Below are 23,394 nucleotides of genomic sequence, written 5' to 3'. Positions count from 1 at the left end.
TCACCTGTTATCAGGAGAGAACCCACTGCTACATCTTTCATCCCAGTACTGACCCTGAAATGTAATTCTAAGCGTACTAACCAGTAACTTGTATTTCATTCCATAGGAATCCATTGTGTGGATTTCACCAGAAAAGTTTCAGTGTCCAATTTTGAAAGGTACAACTATTCCTCTAAAATCAGCCGAACTACGATTTCCGATTTACTCACTTGTTATCAGGAGAGATCCCAGTGCTGCATCTTTTAGACCAGCACTGACCCTGAAAAGTAATTCTAAGCGTACTTACCAGTAACTTGTATTTCCTTGCATCGGAATCCATTGTGTGGTTTTCACCGGAAAAGTTTCTTAGTGTCCAATTTTGATACATACACATATTCCTCTAAAATTAGCCGAACTAAGAATTCTGATTTACTCACCTGTTATCAGGAGATAACCCAGTGCTGCATCTTTTAGACCAGCACTGACCCTGAAAAGTAATTCTAAGCGTACTTACCAGTAACTTGTATTTTCTTCCATAGGAATCCATTGTGTGGTTTTCACCAGAAAAGTTTCTTAGTGTCCAATTTTGATACATACAAATATTCCTCTAAAATTAGCCGAACTAAGAATTCTGATTTACTCACCTGTTATCAGGAGATAACCCAGTGCTGCATCTTTTAGACCAGCACTGACCCTGAAAAGTAATTCTAAGCGTACTTACCAGTAACTTGTATTTCCTTCCATAGGAATCCATTGTGTGGTTTTCACCAGAAAAGTTTCTGTGTCTATTTTTGAAACGCACAAATATTCCTTTAATATCAGCCGACTTACTCACCTGTTATCAGGAGAGAACCCAGTGCTGCATCTTTTAGTCCAGCACTGTCCCTGAAAAGCCTTTTCTCAGCGTACTTACCAGTAATTTGTATTTCCTTCCATAGGAATCCATTGTGTGGTTTTCACCAGAAAAGTTTCTGTCTATTTTTGAAACATACAAATATTCCTCTAATATCAGCCAAAGTACGAATTCTGATTTACTCACCTGTTATCAGGAGAGAACCCAGTGCTGCATCTTTTAGTCCAGCACTGTCCCTGAAAAGTATTTTCTAAGCGTACTTACCAGTAACTTGTATTTCCTTCCATAGGAATCCATTGTGTGGTTTTCACCAGAAAAGTTTCTGTGTCCATTTTTGAAACGTACAAATATTCCTCTAAAATCAGCCGAACTACGAATTCCGATTTACTCACCTGTCATCAGTAGAGAACCCAGTGCTGCATCTTTTAGCCCAGCACTGACCCTGAAAAGTAATTCTAAGCGTACTTACCAGTAACTTGTATTTCCTTCCATAGGAATCCATTGTGTGGTTTTCACCAGAAAAGTTTCTGTGTCCATTTTTGAAACGTACAAATATTCCTCTAAAATCAGCCGAACTACGAATTCCGATTTACTCACCTGTTATCAGGAGAGAACCCAGTGCTGCATCTTTTAGCCCAGCACTGACCCTGAAAAGTAATTCTAAGTGTACTTACCAGTAACTTGCATTTCCTTCCATAGGAATTATTTGTGTGGTTTTCACTAGAAAAGTTTCTGTGTCCATTTTTGAAACGTACAAATATTCCTCTAAAATCAGCCAAACTACGAATTCCGATTTACTCACCTGTTATCAGGAGAGAACCCAGTGCTGCATCTTTTAGTCCAGCACTGACCCTTTAAAAGTAATTCTAAGTGTACTTACCAGTAACTTGTATTTCCTTCCATAGGAATCCATTGTGTGGTTTTCACCAGAAAAGTTCCTAAGTGTCCATTTTTGAAACTTACAAATATTCCTCTAAACTCAGCCGAAGTACGAATTCTGATTTACTCACCTTTTATCAGGAGAGAACCCAGTGCTGCATCTTTTAGACCAGCAATGACCCTGAAAAGTAATTCTAAGCGTACTTACCAGTAACTTGTATTTCCTTCCATAGGAATCCATTGTGTGGTTTTCACCAGAAAAGTTTGTAAGTGTCCATTTTTGAAATGTACAAATATTCCTTTAAAATCAGCCGAACTACAAATTCCGATTTACTCACCTGTTAACAGGAGATGACCCAGTGCTGCATCGTTTAGACCAGCACTGACTCTGAAAAGTAATTCTAAGCGTACTTACCAGTAACTTGTATTTCCTTCCATAGGAATCCATTGTGTGGTTTTCACCAGAAAAGTTTCTAAGTGTCCATTTTTGAAACACACAAATATTCCTCTAAAATAAGGCGAACTACGAATTCCGATTTTCTCACCTGTTATCAGGAGAGAACCCACTGCTACATCTTTCATCCCAGTACTGACCCTGAAATGTAATTCTAAGCATACTAACCAGTAACTTGTATTTCATTCCATAGGAATCCATTGTGTGGATTTCACCAGAAAAGTTTCAGTGTCCAATTTTGAAAGGTACAAATATTCCTCTAAAATCAGCCGAACTACGACTTCCGATTTACTCACCTGTTATCAGGAGAGAACCCAGTGCTGCATCTTTTAGACCAGCACTGACTCTGAGAAGTAATTCTAAGCGTACTTACCAGTAACTTGTATTTCCTTCCATTGGAATCCTTTGTGTGGTTTTCACCAGATAAGTGTCCAATTTTGAAACGTACAAATATTCCTCTAAAATCAGCCGAACTACGAATTCCGATTTACTCACCTGTTATCAGGAGAGAACCCAGTGCTGCATCTTTCAGCCCAGCACTGACTCTGAAAAGTAATTATAAGCGTACTTACCAGTAACTTGTATTTCCTTCCATAGGAATCCATTGTGTGGATTTCACCAGAAAAGTTTCAGTGTCCAATTTTGAAAGGTACAAATATTCCTCTAAAATCAGCCGAACTACAAATTCCAATTTACTCACTTGTTATCAGGAGAGATCCCAGTGCTGCATCTTTTAGACCAGCACTGACCCTGAAAAGTAATTCTAAGCGTACTTACCAGTAACTTGTATTTCCTTGCATCGGAATCCATTGTGTGGTTTTCACCAGAAAAGTTTCTTAGTGTCCAATTTTGATACATACAAATATTCCTCTAAAATTAGCCGAACTAAGAATTCTGATTTACTCACCTGTTATCAGGAGATAACCCAGTGCTGCATCTTTTAGACCAGCACTGACCCTGAAAAGTAATTCTAAGCGTACTTACCAGTAACTTGTATTTTCTTCCATAGGAATCCATTGTGTGGTTTTCACCAGAAAAGTTTCTTAGTGTCCAATTTTGATACATACAAATATTCCTCTAAAATTAGCCGAACTAAGAATTCTGATTTACTCACCTGTTATCAGGAGATAACCCAGTGCTGCATCTTTTAGACCAGCACTGACCCTGAAAAGTAATTCTAAGCGTACTTACCAGTAACTTGTATTTCCTTCCATAGGAATCCATTGTGTGGTTTTCACCAGAAAAGTTTCTGTGTCTATTTTTGAAACGCACAAATATTCCTTTAATATCAGCCGACTTACTCACCTGTTATCAGGAGAGAACCCAGTGCTGCATCTTTTAGTCCAGCACTGTCCCTGAAAAGCCTTTTCTCAGCGTACTTACCAGTAATTTGTATTTCCTTCCATAGGAATCCATTGTGTGGTTTTCACCAGAAAAGTTTCTGTCTATTTTTGAAACATACAAATATTCCTCTAATATCAGCCAAAGTACGAATTCTGATTTACTCACCTGTTATCAGGAGAGAACCCAGTGCTGCATCTTTTAGTCCAGCACTGTCCCTGAAAAGTATTTTCTAAGCGTACTTACCAGTAACTTGTATTTCCTTCCATAGGAATCCATTGTGTGGTTTTCACCAGAAAAGTTTCTGTGTCCATTTTTGAAACGTACAAATATTCCTCTAAAATCAGCCGAACTACGAATTCCGATTTACTCACCTGTCATCAGTAGAGAACCCAGTGCTGCATCTTTTAGCCCAGCACTGACCCTGAAAAGTAATTCTAAGCGTACTTACCAGTAACTTGTATTTCCTTCCATAGGAATCCATTGTGTGGTTTTCACCAGAAAAGTTTCTGTGTCCATTTTTGAAACGTACAAATATTCCTCTAAAATCAGCCGAACTACGAATTCCGATTTACTCACCTGTTATCAGGAGAGAACCCAGTGCTGCATCTTTTAGCCCAGCACTGACCCTGAAAAGTAATTCTAAGTGTACTTACCAGTAACTTGCATTTCCTTCCATAGGAATTATTTGTGTGGTTTTCACTAGAAAAGTTTCTGTGTCCATTTTTGAAACGTACAAATATTCCTCTAAAATCAGCCAAACTACGAATTCCGATTTACTCACCTGTTATCAGGAGAGAACCCAGTGCTGCATCTTTTAGTCCAGCACTGACCCTTTAAAAGTAATTCTAAGTGTACTTACCAGTAACTTGTATTTCCTTCCATAGGAATCCATTGTGTGGTTTTCACCAGAAAAGTTCCTAAGTGTCCATTTTTGAAACTTACAAATATTCCTCTAAACTCAGCCGAAGTACGAATTCTGATTTACTCACCTTTTATCAGGAGAGAACCCAGTGCTGCATCTTTTAGACCAGCAATGACCCTGAAAAGTAATTCTAAGCGTACTTACCAGTAACTTGTATTTCCTTCCATAGGAATCCATTGTGTGGTTTTCACCAGAAAAGTTTGTAAGTGTCCATTTTTGAAATGTACAAATATTCCTTTAAAATCAGCCGAACTACAAATTCCGATTTACTCACCTGTTAACAGGAGATGACCCAGTGCTGCATCGTTTAGACCAGCACTGACTCTGAAAAGTAATTCTAAGCGTACTTACCAGTAACTTGTATTTCCTTCCATAGGAATCCATTGTGTGGTTTTCACCAGAAAAGTTTCTAAGTGTCCATTTTTGAAACACACAAATATTCCTCTAAAATAAGGCGAACTACGAATTCCGATTTTCTCACCTGTTATCAGGAGAGAACCCACTGCTACATCTTTCATCCCAGTACTGACCCTGAAATGTAATTCTAAGCATACTAACCAGTAACTTGTATTTCATTCCATAGGAATCCATTGTGTGGATTTCACCAGAAAAGTTTCAGTGTCCAATTTTGAAAGGTACAAATATTCCTCTAAAATCAGCCGAACTACGACTTCCGATTTACTCACCTGTTATCAGGAGAGAACCCAGTGCTGCATCTTTTAGACCAGCACTGACTCTGAGAAGTAATTCTAAGCGTACTTACCAGTAACTTGTATTTCCTTCCATTGGAATCCTTTGTGTGGTTTTCACCAGATAAGTGTCCAATTTTGAAACGTACAAATATTCCTCTAAAATCAGCCGAACTACGAATTCCGATTTACTCACCTGTTATCAGGAGAGAACCCAGTGCTGCATCTTTCAGCCCAGCACTGACTCTGAAAAGTAATTATAAGCGTACTTACCAGTAACTTGTATTTCCTTCCATAGGAATCCATTGTGTGGATTTCACCAGAAAAGTTTCAGTGTCCAATTTTGAAAGGTACAAATATTCCTCTAAAATCAGCCGAACTACAAATTCCAATTTACTCACTTGTTATCAGGAGAGATCCCAGTGCTGCATCTTTTAGACCAGCACTGACCCTGAAAAGTAATTCTAAGCGTACTTACCAGTAACTTGTATTTCCTTGCATCGGAATCCATTGTGTGGTTTTCACCAGAAAAGTTTCTTAGTGTCCAATTTTGATACATACAAATATTCCTCTAAAATTAGCCGAACTAAGAATTCTGATTTACTCACCTGTTATCAGGAGATAACCCAGTGCTGCATCTTTTAGACCAGCACTGACCCTGAAAAGTAATTCTAAGCGTACTTACCAGTAACTTGTATTTTCTTCCATAGGAATCCATTGTGTGGTTTTCACCAGAAAAGTTTCTTAGTGTCCAATTTTGATACATACAAATATTCCTCTAAAATTAGCCGAACTAAGAATTCTGATTTACTCACCTGTTATCAGGAGATAACCCAGTGCTGCATCTTTTAGACCAGCACTGACCCTGAAAAGTAATTCTAAGCGTACTTACCAGTAACTTGTATTTCCTTCCATAGGAATCCATTGTGTGGTTTTCACCAGAAAAGTTTCTGTGTCTATTTTTGAAACGCACAAATATTCCTTTAATATCAGCCGACTTACTCACCTGTTATCAGGAGAGAACCCAGTGCTGCATCTTTTAGTCCAGCACTGTCCCTGAAAAGCCTTTTCTCAGCGTACTTACCAGTAATTTGTATTTCCTTCCATAGGAATCCATTGTGTGGTTTTCACCAGAAAAGTTTCTGTGTCTATTTTTGAAACATACGAATATTCCTCTAATATCAGCCAAAGTACGAATTCTGATTTACTCACCTCTTATCAGGAGAGAACCCAGTGCTGCATCTTTTAGTCCAGCACTGTCCCTGAAAAGTATTTTCTAAGCGTACTTACCAGTAACTTGTATTTCCTTCCATAGGAATCCATTGTGTGGTTTTCAACAGAAAAGTTTCTGTGTCCATTTTTGAAACGTACAAATATTCCTCTAAAATCAGCCGAACTACGAATTCCGATTTACTCACCTGTCATCAGTAGAGAACCCAGTGCTGCATCTTTTAGCCCAGCACTGACCCTGAAAAGTAATTCTAAGCGTACTTACCAGTAACTTGTATTTCCTTCCCTAGGAATCCATTGTGTGGTTTTCACCAGAAAAGTTTCTGTGTCCATTTTTGAAACGTACAATTATTCCTCTAAAATCAGCCGAACTAGGAATTCCGATATACTCACCTGTTATCAGGAGAGAACCCAGTGCTGCAACTTTTTGTCCAGCACTGACCCTGAAAAGTAATTCTAAGCGTACTTTCCAGTAACTTGTATTTCCTTCCATAGGAATCCATTGTGTGGTTTTCACCAGAAAAGTTTCTAAGTGTCCATTTTTCAAATGTACAAATATTCCTCTAAAATCAGCCAAACTACGAATTCCGATTTACTCACCTGTTATCAGGAGAGAACCCAGTGCTGCATCTTTTAGCCCAGCACTGACCCTGAAAAGTAATTCTAAGTGTACTTACCAGTAACTTGCATTTCCTTCCATAGGAATTATTTGTGTGGTTTTCACCAGAAAAGTTTCTGTGTCCATTTTTGAAACGTACAAATATTCCTCTAAAATCAGCCGAACTACGAATTCCGATTTACTCACCTGTTATCAGGAGAGAACCCAGTGCTGCATCTTTTAGTCCAGCACTGACCCTTTAAAAGTAATTCTAAGCGTACTTACCAGTAACTTGTATTTCCTTCCATAGGAATCCATTGTGTGGTTTTCACCAGAAAAGTTCCTAAGTGTCCATTTTTGAAACTTACAAATATTCCTCTAAACTCAGCCGAAGTACGAATTCTGATTTACTCACCTTTTATCAGGAGAGAACCCAGTGCTGCATCTTTTAGACCAGCAATGACCCTGAAAAGTAATTCTAAGCGTACTTACCAGTAACTTGTATTTCCTTCCATAGGAATCCATTGTGTGGTTTTCACCAGAAAAGTTTGTAAGTGTCCATTTTTGAAATGTACAAATATTCCTTTAAAATCAGCCGAACTACAAATTGCGATTTACTCACCTGTTAACAGGAGATGACCCAGTGCTGCATCGTTTAGACCAGCACTGACTCTGAAAAGTAATTCTAAGCGTACTTACCAGTAACTTGTATTTCCTTCCATAGGAATCCATTGTGTGGTTTTCACCAGAAAAGTTTCTAAGTGTCCATTTTTGAAACACACAAATATTCCTCTAAAATAAGGTGAACTACGAAATCCGATTTTCTCACCTGTTATCAGGAGAGAACCCACTGCTACATCTTTCATCCCAGTACTGACCCTGAAATGTAATTCTAAGCGTACTAACCAGTACCTTGTATTTCATTCCATAGGAATCCATTGTGTGGATTTCACCAGAAAAGTTTCAGTGTCCAATTTTGAAAGGTACAAATATTCCTCTAAAATCAGCCAAACTACGATTTCCGATTTACTCACCTGTTATCAGGAGAGAACCCAGTGCTGCATCTTTTAGACCAGCACTGACTCTGAGAAGTAATTCTAAGCGTACTTACCAGTATCTTGTATTTCCTTCCATTGGAATCCTTTGTGTGGTTTTCACCAGATAAGTGTCCAATTTTGAAACGTACAGATATTCCTCTAAAATCAGCCGAACTACGAATTCCGATTTACTCACCTGTTATCAGGAGAGAACCCAGTGCTGCATCTTTCAGCCCAGCACTGACTCTGAAAAGTAATTCTAAGCGTACTTACCAGTAACTTGTATTTCCTTCCATAGGAATCCATTGTGTGGATTTCACCAGAAAAGTTTCAGTGTCCAATTTTGAAAGGTACAAATATTCCTCTAAAATCAGCCGAACTACAAATTCCGATTTACTCACTTGTTATCAGGAGAGATCCCAGTGCTGCATCTTTTAGACCAGCACTGACCCTCAAAAGTAATTCTAAGCGTACTTACCAGTAACTTGTATTTCCTTGCATCGGAATCCATTGTGTGGTTTTCACCAGAAAAGTTTCTTAGTGTCCAATTTTGATACATACAAATATTCCTCTAAAATTAGCCGAACTAAGAATTCTGATTTACTCACCTGTTATCAGGAGAGAACCCAGTGCTGCATCTTTTAGTCCAGCACTGTCCCTGAAAAGTATTTTCTAAGCGTACTTACCAGTAACTTGTATTTCCTTCCATAGGAATCCATTGTGTGGTTTTCACCAGAAAAGTTTCTGTGTCCATTTTTGAAACGTACAAATATTCCTCTAAAATCAGCCGAACTACGAATTCCGATTTACTCACCTGTCATCAGTAGAGAACCCAGTGCTGCATCTTTTAGCCCAGCACTGACCCTGAAAAGTAATTCTAAGCGTACTAACCAGTAACTTGTATTTCATTCCATAGGAATCCATTGTGTGGATTTCACCAGAAAAGTTTCAGTGTCCAATTTTGAAAGGTACAAATATTCCTCTAAAATCAGCCGAACTACGACTTCCGATTTACTCACCTGTTATCAGGAGAGAACCCAGTGCTGCATCTTTTAGACCAGCACTGACTCTGAGAAGTAATTCTAAGCGTACTTACCAGTAACTTGTATTTCCTTCCATTGGAATCCTTTGTGTGGTTTTCACCAGATAAGTGTCCAATTTTGAAACGTACAAATATTCCTCTAAAATCAGCCGAACTACGAATTCCGATTTACTCACCTGTTATCAGGAGAGAACCCAGTGCTGCATCTTTCAGCCCAGCACTGACTCTGAAAAGTAATTATAAGCGTACTTACCAGTAACTTGTATTTCCTTCCATAGGAATCCATTGTGTGGATTTCACCAGAAAAGTTTCAGTGTCCAATTTTGAAAGGTACAAATATTCCTCTAAAATCAGCCGAACTACAAATTCCAATTTACTCACTTGTTATCAGGAGAGATCCCAGTGCTGCATCTTTTAGACCAGCACTGACCCTGAAAAGTAATTCTAAGCGTACTTACCAGTAACTTGTATTTCCTTGCATCGGAATCCATTGTGTGGTTTTCACCAGAAAAGTTTCTTAGTGTCCAATTTTGATACATACAAATATTCCTCTAAAATTAGCCGAACTAAGAATTCTGATTTACTCACCTGTTATCAGGAGATAACCCAGTGCTGCATCTTTTAGACCAGCACTGACCCTGAAAAGTAATTCTAAGCGTACTTACCAGTAACTTGTATTTTCTTCCATAGGAATCCATTGTGTGGTTTTCACCAGAAAAGTTTCTTAGTGTCCAATTTTGATACATACAAATATTCCTCTAAAATTAGCCGAACTAAGAATTCTGATTTACTCACCTGTTATCAGGAGATAACCCAGTGCTGCATCTTTTAGACCAGCACTGACCCTGAAAAGTAATTCTAAGCGTACTTACCAGTAACTTGTATTTCCTTCCATAGGAATCCATTGTGTGGTTTTCACCAGAAAAGTTTCTGTGTCTATTTTTGAAACGCACAAATATTTCTTTAATATCAGCCAACTTACTCACCTGTTATCAGGAGAGAACCCAGTGCTGCATCTTTTAGTCCAGCACTGTCCCTGAAAAGCCTTTTCTCAGCGTACTTACCAGTAATTTGTATTTCCTTCCATAGGAATCCATTGTGTGGTTTTCACCAGAAAAGTTTCTGTCTATTTTTGAAACATACAAATATTCCTCTAATATCAGCCAAAGTACGAATTCTGATTTACTCACCTGTTATCAGGAGAGAACCCAGTGCTGCATCTTTTAGTCCAGCACTGTCCCTGAAAAGTATTTTCTAAGCGTACTTACCAGTAACTTGTATTTCCTTCCATAGGAATCCATTGTGTGGTTTTCACCAGAAAAGTTTCTGTGTCCATTTTTGAAACGTACAAATATTCCTCTAAAATCAGCCGAACTACGAATTCCGATTTACTCACCTGTCATCAGTAGAGAACCCAGTGCTGCATCTTTTAGCCCAGCACTGACCCTGAAAAGTAATTCTAAGCGTACTTACCAGTAACTTGTATTTCCTTCCATAGGAATCCATTGTGTGGTTTTCACCAGAAAAGTTTCTGTGTCCATTTTTGAAACGTACAAATATTCCTCTAAAATCAGCCGAACTACGAATTCCGATTTACTCACCTGTTATCAGGAGAGAACCCAGTGCTGCATCTTTTAGCCCAGCACTGACCCTGAAAAGTAATTCTAAGTGTACTTACCAGTAACTTGCATTTCCTTCCATAGGAATTATTTGTGTGGTTTTCACTAGAAAAGTTTCTGTGTCCATTTTTGAAACGTACAAATATTCCTCTAAAATCAGCCAAACTACGAATTCCGATTTACTCACCTGTTATCAGGAGAGAACCCAGTGCTGCATCTTTTAGTCCAGCACTGACCCTTTAAAAGTAATTCTAAGTGTACTTACCAGTAACTTGTATTTCCTTCCATAGGAATCCATTGTGTGGTTTTCACGAGAAAAGTTCCTAAGTGTCCATTTTTGAAACTTACAAATATTCCTCTAAACTCAGCCGAAGTACGAATTCTGATTTACTCACCTTTTATCAGGAGAGAACCCAGTGCTGCATCTTTTAGACCAGCAATGACCCTGAAAAGTAATTCTAAGCGTACTTACCAGTAACTTGTATTTCCTTCCATAGGAATCCATTGTGTGGTTTTCACCAGAAAAGTTTGTAAGTGTCCATTTTTGAAATGTACAAATATTCCTTTAAAATCAGCCGAACTACAAATTCCGATTTACTCACCTGTTAACAGGAGATGACCCAGTGCTGCATCGTTTAGACCAGCACTGACTCTGAAAAGTAATTCTAAGCGTACTTACCAGTAACTTGTATTTCCTTCCATAGGAATCCATTGTGTGGTTTTCACCAGAAAAGTTTCTAAGTGTCCATTTTTGAAACACACAAATATTCCTCTAAAATAAGGCGAACTACGAATTCCGATTTTCTCACCTGTTATCAGGAGAGAACCCACTGCTACATCTTTCATCCCAGTACTGACCCTGAAATGTAATTCTAAGCATACTAACCAGTAACTTGTATTTCATTCCATAGGAATCCATTGTGTGGATTTCACCAGAAAAGTTTCAGTGTCCAATTTTGAAAGGTACAAATATTCCTCTAAAATCAGCCGAACTACGACTTCCGATTTACTCACCTGTTATCATGAGAGAACCCAGTGCTGCATCTTTTAGACCAGCACTGACTCTGAGAAGTAATTCTAAGCGTACTTACCAGTAACTTGTATTTCCTTCCATTGGAATCCTTTGTGTGGTTTTCACCAGATAAGTGTCCAATTTTGAAACGTACAAATATTCCTCTAAAATCAGCCGAACTACGAATTCCGATTTACTCACCTGTTATCAGGAGAGAACCCAGTGCTGCATCTTTCAGCCCAGCACTGACTCTGAAAAGTAATTATAAGCGTACTTACCAGTAACTTGTATTTCCTTCCATAGGAATCCATTGTGTGGATTTCACCAGAAAAGTTTCAGTGTCCAATTTTGAAAGGTACAAATATTCCTCTAAAATCAGCCGAACTACAAATTCCAATTTACTCACTTGTTATCAGGAGAGATCCCAGTGCTGCATCTTTTAGACCAGCACTGACCCTGAAAAGTAATTCTAAGCGTACTTACCAGTAACTTGTATTTCCTTGCATCGGAATCCATTGTGTGGTTTTCACCAGAAAAGTTTCTTAGTGTCCAATTTTGATACATACAAATATTCCTCTAAAATTAGCCGAACTAAGAATTCTGATTTACTCACCTGTTATCAGGAGATAACCCAGTGCTGCATCTTTTAGACCAGCACTGACCCTGAAAAGTAATTCTAAGCGTACTTACCAGTAACTTGTATTTTCTTCCATAGGAATCCATTGTGTGGTTTTCACCAGAAAAGTTTCTTAGTGTCCAATTTTGATACATACAAATATTCCTCTAAAATTAGCCGAACTAAGAATTCTGATTTACTCACCTGTTATCAGGAGATAACCCAGTGCTGCATCTTTTAGACCAGCACTGACCCTGAAAAGTAATTCTAAGCGTACTTACCAGTAACTTGTATTTCCTTCCATAGGAATCCATTGTGTGGTTTTCACCAGAAAAGTTTCTGTGTCTATTTTTGAAACGCACAAATATTCCTTTAATATCAGCCGACTTACTCACCTGTTATCAGGAGAGAACCCAGTGCTGCATCTTTTAGTCCAGCACTGTCCCTGAAAAGCCTTTTCTCAGCGTACTTACCAGTAATTTGTATTTCCTTCCATAGGAATCCATTGTGTGGTTTTCACCAGAAAAGTTTCTGTCTATTTTTGAAACATACAAATATTCCTCTAATATCAGCCAAAGTACGAATTCTGATTTACTCACCTGTTATCAGGAGAGAACCCAGTGCTGCATCTTTTAGTCCAGCACTGTCCCTGAAAAGTATTTTCTAAGCGTACTTACCAGTAACTTGTATTTCCTTCCATAGGAATCCATTGTGTGGTTTTCACCAGAAAAGTTTCTGTGTCCATTTTTGAAACGTACAAATATTCCTCTAAAATCAGCCGAACTACGAATTCCGATTTACTCACCTGTCATCAGTAGAGAACCCAGTGCTGCATCTTTTAGCCCAGCACTGACCCTGAAAAGTAATTCTAAGCGTACTTACCAGTAACTTGTATTTCCTTCCATAGGAATCCATTGTGTGGTTTTCACCAGAAAAGTTTCTGTGTCCATTTTTGAAACGTACAAATATTCCTCTAAAATCAGCCGAACTACGAATTCCGATTTACTCACCTGTTATCAGGAGAGAACCCAGTGCTGCATCTTTTAGCCCAGCACTGACCCTGAAAAGTAATTCTAAGTGTACTTACCAGTAACTTGCATTTCCTTCCATAGGAATTATTTGTGTGGTTTTCACTAGAAAAGTTTCTGTGTCCATTTTTGAAACGTACAAATATTCCTCTAAAATCAGCCAAACTACGAATTCCGATTTACTCACCTGTTATCAGGAGAGAACCCAGTGCTGCATCTTTTAGTCCAGCACTGACCCTTTAAAAGTAATTCTAAGTGTACTTACCAGTAACTTGTATTTCCTTCCATAGGAATCCATTGTGTGGTTTTCACCAGAAAAGTTCCTAAGTGTCCATTTTTGAAACTTACAAATATTCCTCTAAACTCAGCCGAAGTACGAATTCTGATTTACTCACCTTTTATCAGGAGAGAACCCAGTGCTGCATCTTTTAGACCAGCAATGACCCTGAAAAGTAATTCTAAGCGTACTTACCAGTAACTTGTATTTCCTTCCATAGGAATCCATTGTGTGGTTTTCACCAGAAAAGTTTGTAAGTGTCCATTTTTGAAATGTACAAATATTCCTTTAAAATCAGCCGAACTACAAATTCCGATTTACTCACCTGTTAACAGGAGATGACCCAGTGCTGCATCGTTTAGACCAGCACTGACTCTGAAAAGTAATTCTAAGCGTACTTACCAGTAACTTGTATTTCCTTCCATAGGAATCCATTGTGTGGTTTTCACCAGAAAAGTTTCTAAGTGTCCATTTTTGAAACACACAAATATTCCTCTAAAATAAGGCGAACTACGAATTCCGATTTTCTCACCTGTTATCAGGAGAGAACCCACTGCTACATCTTTCATCCCAGTACTGACCCTGAAATGTAATTCTAAGCATACTAACCAGTAACTTGTATTTCATTCCATAGGAATCCATTGTGTGGATTTCACCAGAAAAGTTTCAGTGTCCAATTTTGAAAGGTACAAATATTCCTCTAAAATCAGCCGAACTACGACTTCCGATTTACTCACCTGTTATCAGGAGAGAACCCAGTGCTGCATCTTTTAGACCAGCACTGACTCTGAGAAGTAATTCTAAGCGTACTTACCAGTAACTTGTATTTCCTTCCATTGGAATCCTTTGTGTGGTTTTCACCAGATAAGTGTCCAATTTTGAAACGTACAAATATTCCTCTAAAATCAGCCGAACTACGAATTCCGATTTACTCACCTGTTATCAGGAGAGAACCCAGTGCTGCATCTTTCAGCCCAGCACTGACTCTGAAAAGTAATTATAAGCGTACTTACCAGTAACTTGTATTTCCTTCCATAGGAATCCATTGTGTGGATTTCACCAGAAAAGTTTCAGTGTCCAATTTTGAAAGGTACAAATATTCCTCTAAAATCAGCCGAACTACAAATTCCAATTTACTCACTTGTTATCAGGAGAGATCCCAGTGCTGCATCTTTTAGACCAGCACTGACCCTGAAAAGTAATTCTAAGCGTACTTACCAGTAACTTGTATTTCCTTGCATCGGAATCCATTGTGTGGTTTTCACCAGAAAAGTTTCTTAGTGTCCAATTTTGATACATACAAATATTCCTCTAAAATTAGCCGAACTAAGAATTCTGATTTACTCACCTGTTATCAGGAGATAACCCAGTGCTGCATCTTTTAGACCAGCACTGACCCTGAAAAGTAATTCTAAGCGTACTTACCAGTAACTTGTATTTTCTTCCATAGGAATCCATTGTGTGGTTTTCACCAGAAAAGTTTCTTAGTGTCCAATTTTGATACATACAAATATTCCTCTAAAATTAGCCGAACTAAGAATTCTGATTTACTCACCTGTTATCAGGAGATAACCCAGTGCTGCATCTTTTAGACCAGCACTGACCCTGAAAAGTAATTCTAAGCGTACTTACCAGTAACTTGTATTTCCTTCCATAGGAATCCATTGTGTGGTTTTCACCAGAAAAGTTTCTGTGTCTATTTTTGAAACGCACAAATATTCCTTTAATATCAGCCGACTTACTCACCTGTTATCAGGAGAGAACCCAGTGCTGCATCTTTTAGTCCAGCACTGTCCCTGAAAAGCCTTTTCTCAGCGTACTTACCAGTAATTTGTATTTCCTTCCATAGGAATCCATTGTGTGGTTTTCACCAGAAAAGTTTCTGTGTCTATTTTTGAAACATACGAATATTCCTCTAATATCAGCCAAAGTACGAATTCTGATTTACTCACCTCTTATCAGGAGAGAACCCAGTGCTGCATCTTTTAGTCCAGCACTGTCCCTGAAAAGTATTTTCTAAGCGTACTTACCAGTAACTTGTATTTCCTTCCATAGGAATCCATTGTGTGGTTTTCAACAGAAAAGTTTCTGTGTCCATTTTTGAAACGTACAAATATTCCTCTAAAATCAGCCGAACTACGAATTCCGATTTACTCACCTGTCATCAGTAGAGAACCCAGTGCTGCATCTTTTAGCCCAGCACTGACCCTGAAAAGTAATTCTAAGCGTACTTACCAGTAACTTGTATTTCCTTCCCTAGGAATCCATTGTGTGGTTTTCACCAGAAAAGTTTCTGTGTCCATTTTTGAAACGTACAATTATTCCTCTAAAATCAGCCGAACTAGGAATTCCGATATACTCACCTGTTATCAGGAGAGAACCCAGTGCTGCAACTTTTTGTCCAGCACTGACCCTGAAAAGTAATTCTAAGCGTACTTTCCAGTAACTTGTATTTCCTTCCATAGGAATCCATTGTGTGGTTTTCACCAGAAAAGTTTCTAAGTGTCCATTTTTCAAATGTACAAATATTCCTCTAAAATCAGCCAAACTACGAATTCCGATTTACTCACCTGTTATCAGGAGAGAACCCAGTGCTGCATCTTTTAGCCCAGCACTGACCCTGAAAAGTAATTCTAAGTGTACTTACCAGTAACTTGCATTTCCTTCCATAGGAATTATTTGTGTGGTTTTCACCAGAAAAGTTTCTGTGTCCATTTTTGAAACGTACAAATATTCCTCTAAAATCAGCCGAACTACGAATTCCGATTTACTCACCTGTTATCAGGAGAGAACCCAGTGCTGCATCTTTTAGTCCAGCACTGACCCTTTAAAAGTAATTCTAAGCGTACTTACCAGTAACTTGTATTTCCTTCCATAGGAATCCATTGTGTGGTTTTCACCAGAAAAGTTCCTAAGTGTCCATTTTTGAAACTTACAAATATTCCTCTAAACTCAGCCGAAGTACGAATTCTGATTTACTCACCTTTTATCAGGAGAGAACCCAGTGCTGCATCTTTTAGACCAGCAATGACCCTGAAAAGTAATTCTAAGCGTACTTACCAGTAACTTGTATTTCCTTCCATAGGAATCCATTGTGTGGTTTTCACCAGAAAAGTTTGTAAGTGTCCATTTTTGAAATGTACAAATATTCCTTTAAAATCAGCCGAACTACAAATTCCGATTTACTCACCTGTTAACAGGAGATGACCCAGTGCTGCATCGTTTAGACCAGCACTGACTCTGAAAAGTAATTCTAAGCGTACTTACCAGTAACTTGTATTTCCTTCCATAGGAATCCATTGTGTGGTTTTCACCAGAAAAGTTTCTAAGTGTCCATTTTTGAAACACACAAATATTCCTCTAAAATAAGGTGAACTACGAAATCCGATTTTCTCACCTGTTATCAGGAGAGAACCCACTGCTACATCTTTCATCCCAGTACTGACCCTGAAATGTAATTCTAAGCGTACTAACCAGTACCTTGTATTTCATTCCATAGGAATCCATTGTGTGGATTTCACCAGAAAAGTTTCAGTGTCCAATTTTGAAAGGTACAAATATTCCTCTAAAATCAGCCAAACTACGATTTCCGATTTACTCACCTGTTATCAGGAGAGAACCCAGTGCTGCATCTTTTAGACCAGCACTGACTCTGAGAAGTAATTCTAAGCGTACTTACCAGTAACTTGTATTTCCTTCCATTGGAATCCTTTGTGTGGTTTTCACCAGATAAGTGTCCAATTTTGAAACGTACAAATATTCCTCTAAAATCAGCCGAACTACGAATTCCGATTTACTCACCTGTTATCAGGAGAGAACCCAGTGCTGCATCTTTCAGCCCAGCACTGACTCTGAAAAGTAATTCTAAGCGTACTTACCAGTAACTTGTATTTCCTTCCATAGGAATCCATTGTGTGGATTTCACCAGAAAAGTTTCAGTGTCCAATTTTGAAAGGTACAAATATTCCTCTAAAATCAGCCGAACTACAAATTCCGATTTACTCACTTGTTATCAGGAGAGATCCCAGTGCTGCATCTTTTAGACCAGCACTGACCCTCAAAAGTAATTCTAAGCGTACTTACCAGTAACTTGTATTTCCTTGCATCGGAATCCATTGTGTGGTTTTCACCAGAAAAGTTTCTTAGTGTCCAATTTTGATACATACAAATATTCCTCTAAAATTAGCCGAACTAAGAATTCTGATTTACTCACCTGTTATCAGGAGAGAACCCAGTGCTGCATCTTTTAGTCCAGCACTGTCCCTGAAAAGTATTTTCTAAGCGTACTTACCAGTAACTTGTATTTCCTTCCATAGGAATCCATTGTGTGGTTTTCACCAGAAAAGTTTCTGTGTCCATTTTTGAAACGTACAAATATTCCTCTAAAATCAGCCGAACTACGAATTCCGATTTACTCACCTGTCATCAGTAGAGAACCCAGTGCTGCATCTTTTAGCCCAGCACTGACCCTGAAAAGTAATTCTAAGCGTACTTACCAGTAACTTGTATTTCCTTCCATAGGAATCCATTGTGTGGTTTTCACCAGAAAAGTTTCTGTGTCCATTTTTGAAACGTACAATTATTCCTCTAAAATCAGCCGAACTAGGAATTCCGATATACTCACCTGTTATCAGGAGAGAACCCAGTGCTGCAACTTTTTGTCCAGCACTGACCCTGAAAAGTAATTCTAAGCGTACTTTCCAGTAACTTGTATTTCCTTCCATAGGAATTATTTGTGTGGTTTTCACCAGAAAAGTTTCTGTGTCCATTTTTGAAACGTACAAATATTCCTCTAAAATCAGCCGAACTACGAATTCCGATTTACTCACCTGTTATCAGGAGAGAACCCAGTGCTGCATCTTTTAGTCCAGCACTGACCCTTTAAAAGTAATTCTAAGCGTACTTACCAGTAACTTGTATTTCCTTCCATAGGAATCCATTGTGTGGTTTTCACCAGAAAAGTTCCTAAGTGTCCATTTTTGAAACTTACAAATATTCCTCTAAACTCAGCCGAAGTACGAATTCTGATTTACTCACCTTTTATCAGGAGAGAACCCAGTGCTGCATCTTTTAGACCAGCAATGACCCTGAAAAGTAATTCTAAGCGTACTTACCAGTAACTTGTATTTCCTTCCATAGGAATCCATTGTGTGGTTTTCACCAGAAAAGTTTGTAAGTGTCCATTTTTGAAATGTACAAATATTCCTTTAAAATCAGCCGAACTACAAATTCCGATTTACTCACCTGTTAACAGGAGATGACCCAGTGCTGCATCGTTTAGACCAGCACTGACTCTGAAAAGTAATTCTAAGCGTACTTACCAGTAACTTGTATTTCCTTCCATAGGAATCCATTGTGTGGTTTTCACCAGAAAAGTTTCTAAGTGTCCATTTTTGAAACACACAAATATTCCTCTAAAATAAGGCAAACTACGAAATCCGATTTTCTCACCTATTATCAGGAGAGAACCCACTGCTACATCTTTCATCCCAGTACTGACCCTGAAATGTAATTCTAAGCATACTAACCAGTAACTTGTATTTCATTCCATAGGAATCCATTGTGTGGATTTCACCAGAAAAGTTTCAGTGTCCAATTTTGAAAGGTACAAATATTCCTCTAAAATCAGCCGAACTACGATTTCCGATTTACTCACCTGTTATCAGGAGAGAACCCAGTGCTGCATCTTTTAGACCAGCACTGACTCTGAGAAGTAATTCTAAGCGTACTTACCAGTAACTTGTATTTCCTTCCATTGGAATCCTTTGTGTGGTTTTCACCAGATAAGTGTCCAATTTTGAAACGTACAAATATTCCTCTAAAATCAGCCGAACTACGAATTCCGATTTACTCACCTGTTATCAGGAGAGAACCCAGTGCTGCATCTTTCAGCCCAGCACTGACTCTGAAAAGTAATTATAAGCGTACTTACCAGTAACTTGTATTTCCTTCCATAGGAATCCATTGTGTGGATTTCACCAGAAAAGTTTCAGTGTCCAATTTTGAAAGGTACAAATATTCCTCTAAAATCAGCCGAACTACAAATTCCGATTTACTCACTTGTTATCAGGAGAGATCCCAGTGCTGCATCTTTTAGACCAGCACTGACCCTGAAAAGTAATTCTAAGCGTACTTACCAGTAACTTGTATTTCCTTGCATCGGAATCCATTGTGTGGTTTTCACCAGAAAAGTTTCTTAGTGTCCAATTTTGATACATACAAATATTCCTCTAAAATTAGCCGAACTAAGAATTCTGATTTACTCACCTGTTATCAGGAGATAACCCAGTGCTGCATCTTTTAGACCAGCACTGACCCTGAAAAGTAATTCTAAGCGTACTTACCAGTAACTTGTATTTTCTTCCATAGGAATCCATTGTGTGGTTTTCACCAGAAAAGTTTCTTAGTGTCCAATTTTGATACATACAAATATTCCTCTAAAATTAGCCGAACTAAGAATTCTGATTTACTCACCTGTTATCAGGAGATAACCCAGTGCTGCATCTTTTAGACCAGCACTGACCCTGAAAAGTAATTCTAAGCGTACTTACCAGTAACTTGTATTTCCTTCCATAGGAATCCATTGTGTAGTTTTCACCAGAAAAGTTTATGTGTCTATTTTTGAAACGCACAAATATTCCTTAAATATCAGCCGACTTACTCACCTGTTATCAGGAGAGAACCCAGTGCTGCATCTTTTAGTCCAGCACTGTCCCTGAAAAGTCTTTTCTCAGCGTACTTACCAGTAATTTGTATTTCCTTCCATAGGAATCCATTGTGTGGTTTTCACCAGAAAAGTTTCTGTGTCTTTTTTTGAAACATAGAAATATTCCTCTAAAATCATCCAAAGTACGAATTCTGATTTACTCACCTGTTATCAGAAGAGAACCCAGTGCTGCATCTTTTAGTCCAGCACTGTCCCTGAAAAGTATTTTCTAAGCGTACTTACCAGTAACTTGTATTTCCTTCCATAGGAATCCATTGTGTGGTTTTCACCAGAAAAGTTTCTGTGTCCATTTTTGAAACGTACAAATATTCCTCTAAAATCAGCCGAACTACGAATTCCAATTTACTCACCTGTCATCAGTAGAGAACCCAGTGCTGCATCTTTTAGCCCAGCACTGACCCTGAAAAGTAATTCTAAGCGTACTTACCAGTAACTTGTATTTCCTTCCATAGGAATCCATTGTGTGGTTTTCACCAGAAAAGTTTCTGTGTCCATTTTTGAAACGTACAATTATTCCTCTAAAATCAGCCGAACTAGGAATTCTGATATACTCACCTGTTATCAGGAGAGAACCCAGTGCTGCAACTTTTAGTCCAGCACTGACCCTGAAAAGTAATTCTAAGCATACTTTCCAGTAACTTGTATTTCCTTCCATAGGAATCCATTGTGTGGTTTTCACCAGAAAAGTTTCTAAGTGTCCATTATTCAAATGTACAAATATTCCTCTAAAATCAGCCGAACTACGAATTCCGATTTACTCACCTGTTATCAGGAGAGAACCCAGTGCTGCATCTTTTAGCCCAGCACTGACCCTGAAAAGTAATTCTAAGTGTACTTACCAGTAACTTGCATTTCCTTCCATAGGAATTATTTGTGTGGTTTTCACTAGAAAAGTTTCTGTGTCCATTTTTGAAACTTACAAATATTCCTCTAAACTCAGCCGAAGTACGAATTCTGATTTACTCACCTTTTATCAGGAGAGAACCCAGTGCTGCATCTTTTAGACCAGCAATGACCCTGAAAAGTAATTCTAAGCGTACTTACCAGTAACTTGTATTTCCTTCCATAGGAATCCATTGTGTGGTTTTCACCAGAAAAGTTTGTAAGTGTCCATTTTTGAAATGTACAAATATTCCTTTAAAATCAGCCGAACTACAAATTCCGATTTACTCACCTGTTAACAGGAGATGACCCAGTGCTGCATCGTTTAGACCAGCACTGACTCTGAAAAGTAATTCTAAGCGTACTTACCAGTAACTTGTATTTCCTTCCATAGGAATCCATTGTGTGGTTTTCACCAGAAAAGTTTCTAAGTGTCCATTTTTGAAACACACAAATATTCCTCTAAAATAAGGCGAACTACGAATTCCGATTTTCTCACCTGTTATCAGGAGAGAACCCACTGCTACATCTTTCATCCCAGTACTGACCCTGAAATGTAATTCTAAGCGTACTAACCAGTAACTTGTATTTCATTCCATAGGAATCCATTGTGTGGATTTCACCAGAAAAGTTTCAGTGTCCAATTTTGAAAGGTACAACTATTCCTCTAAAATCAGCCGAACTACGATTTCCGATTTACTCACTTGTTATCAGGAGAGATCCCAGTGCTGCATCTTTTAGACCAGCACTGACCCTGAAAAGTAATTCTAAGCGTACTTACCAGTAACTTGTATTTCCTTGCATCGGAATCCATTGTGTGGTTTTCACCAGAAAAGTTTCTTAGTGTCCAATTTTGATACATACACATATTCCTCTAAAATTAGCCGAACTAAGAATTCTGATTTACTCACCTGTTATCAGGAGATAACCCAGTGCTGCATCTTTTAGACCAGCACTGACCCTGAAAAGTAATTCTAAGCGTACTTACAAGTAACTTGTATTTTCTTCCATAGGAATCCATTGTGTGGTTTTCACCAGAAAAGTTTCTTAGTGTCCAATTTTGATACATACAAATATTCCTCTAAAATTAGCCGAACTAAGAATTCTGATTTACTCACCTGTTATCAGGAGATAACCCAGTGCTGCATCTTTTAGACCAGCACTGACCCTGAAAAGTAATTCTAAGCGTACTTACCAGTAACTTGTATTTCCTTCCATAGGAATCCATTGTGTGGTTTTCACCAGAAAAGTTTCTGTGTCTATTTTTGAAACGCACAAATATTCCTTTAATATCAGCCGACTTACTCACCTGTTATCAGGAGAGAACCCAGTGCTGCATCTTTTAGTCCAGCACTGTCCCTGAAAAGCCTTTTCTCAGCGTACTTACCAGTAATTTGTATTTCCTTCCATAGGAATCCATTGTGTGGTTTTTACCAGAAAAGTTTCTGTCTATTTTTGAAACATACAAATATTCCTCTAATATCAGCCAAAGTACGAATTCTGATTTACTCACCTGTTATCAGGAGAGAACCCAGTGCTGCATCTTTTAGTCCAGCACTGTCCCTGAAAAGTATTTTCTAAGCGTACTTACCAGTAACTTGTATTTCCTTCCATAGGAATCCATTGTGTGGTTTTCACCAGAAAAGTTTCTGTGTCCATTTTTGAAACGTACAAATATTCCTCTAAAATCAGCCGAACTACGAATTCCGATTTACTCACCTGTCATCAGTAGAGAACCCAGTGCTGCATCTTTTAGCCCAGCACTGACCCTGAAAAGTAATTCTAAGCGTACTTACCAGTAACTTGTATTTCCTTCCATAGGAATCCATTGTGTGGTTTTCACCAGAAAAGTTTCTGTGTCCATTTTTGAAACGTACAAATATTCCTCTAAAATCAGCCGAACTACGAATTCCGATTTACTCACCTGTTATCAGGAGAGAACCCAGTGCTGCATCTTTTAGCCCAGCACTGACCCTGAAAAGTAATTCTAAGTGTACTTACCAGTAACTTGCATTTCCTTCCATAGGAATTATTTGTGTGGTTTTCACTAGAAAAGTTTCTGTGTCCATTTTTGAAACGTACGAATATTCCTCTAAAATCAGCCAAACTACGAATTCCGATTTACTCACCTGTTATCAGGAGAGAACCCAGTGCTGCATCTTTTAGTCCCGCACTGACCCTTTAAAAGTAATTCTAAGTGTACTTA

The sequence above is a fragment of the Triturus cristatus genome, chromosome 1_1 (assembly GCF_964204655.1).
Source record: "Triturus cristatus chromosome 1_1, aTriCri1.1, whole genome shotgun sequence".
NCBI lineage: Eukaryota > Metazoa > Chordata > Amphibia > Caudata > Salamandridae > Triturus > Triturus cristatus.
The sequence above is the reverse complement of the archived record's forward strand: the minus strand, read 5'-3'. Positions refer to the sequence as shown.